This window comes from Microtus ochrogaster, assembly GCF_000317375.1.
Source record: "Microtus ochrogaster isolate Prairie Vole_2 chromosome 14 unlocalized genomic scaffold, MicOch1.0 chr14_random_1, whole genome shotgun sequence".
Lineage (NCBI taxonomy): Eukaryota > Metazoa > Chordata > Mammalia > Rodentia > Cricetidae > Microtus > Microtus ochrogaster.
The window spans coordinates 560,513-562,108 of NW_004949096.1; positions in this window are offsets into that span (position 1 = coordinate 560,513).

Sequence of the window (1,596 nt, forward strand, 5' to 3'; positions counted from 1 at the left end):
CGCGCGCACACACACACACACACACACACACACACACACACAGAGTACATATACATAGGCACACACACATAGGTACACATACATGAGCATAAGATTAAAAATATTGTTTTTTAGGTCCTTAACCTCCAAGCTTTACATGTTGCTTCAGGGTGCACCTGCACTATGTTTAAACTTGGTTAATGAAGGACAACCATTTTCCCTCTCAACAAAGCTAAGGGCAGTTTGAGTTACCAGAGGACACACATAGATGTTTCCCTTTAGTGCCTGTATTAGATAAAATACTTGAGAAAAACACCTTTATGGGGGAGGCAGGTAGTGGATTCATGGTTTCGAGGGTATCAGTCCATCACCCTGGTAGGGTGCGGTAGAGCAGAGCAGTTCATACCGTGCTTGACGAGGAAGCAGAGAAAGCGATGCCAGCGCTCAGGGTGCTAGCTTTCCTGTAGCTTCCTTTTTAACTCCGTGGGATCCCCACCCCTGGGAACGTGTTGCTCTCACCTAGAATGTGTCTCCCTCTGGAGTAAATTTTTCTAGAAACACCCTTCCAGACATATCCAGATAGATGTGGCACCAATCTCTTATGTGATTCTGAATCTGTTAAATAGAAAGTGAGGATTAAACATCACAGTATCTAAAGGTTGTGGACATCATTTGTGAGCTCTCTCAGGCAGCGCGCACTGAATGAACTCAAGAGCAGACTTCTGTCTTGTTATTTTGCTGTTCATTCAAATGAACCTTAATAAAACTCCATGTACTCATTTAAATACTGGCTTCCCAGTAGGGAAAGCAGGGAAGTGGATTATGTTTAATTAATTCTCCCTGCTCCTTTGTGGTGGGAATTTGGGTCACATGAGCATAATTTGTGCACCAAAGATCCAGAATAATTCTCTAAAGTTCTAGTTTCAAGTAAGTACATTTTATAGTAAAAATGGGCAGAGAGATTTGAGAGGCAGAGAAACAGGAAGTTTGCTGTGAGACTTTGTCTCCTAGGAACGTCAGAAGCTACACCCATAAAGTCTCACCAACATGGCTGCCTGACATGAACTGAACAAGAGCAACTCTAGGCATGCTAACATGGATGCTGGGCAGGAGTGGGGCAAGCCTTGGAGGCCTTGCCTTTGATAAAGCTGCAGGTAACAATGGGATGCTGAGAGCCAGAGAAAGTGTCTTCCCTAGGGAAGGGCACTGAGGGTTTATGGGAAAGTTGGAAGGAGCAAAGAGAAGGGGGAAGTGATATATTTATATTATAATCTCGACAAATAAAAAAATAATTTCCAAAATGAATTTATAAAAGAAATTAATGCAATGACTAATTCTTTGGGTCATAATCACACTTACAAATAGGCAAAAGTCCAGACTACGTGTGTTAAAGTTTTTTTCCTGGAACAGAAATCAGATATTTTGGGGACATGGCCTTAGTTAGTTCATGCTCCTTCAAGATACTCTTATAGCCATTTAACACTGTAAACCCAAACCAAGCCAGCTGATATTCCTAAAACTACCAGGCTGTTTCCCTGGCTGACTAGGGTGGAATCTAACAGGAACCACTTGGCCTCTCCCTTCTCTCTTGTCTTAGTCTGGTTCCCACCTTGACCA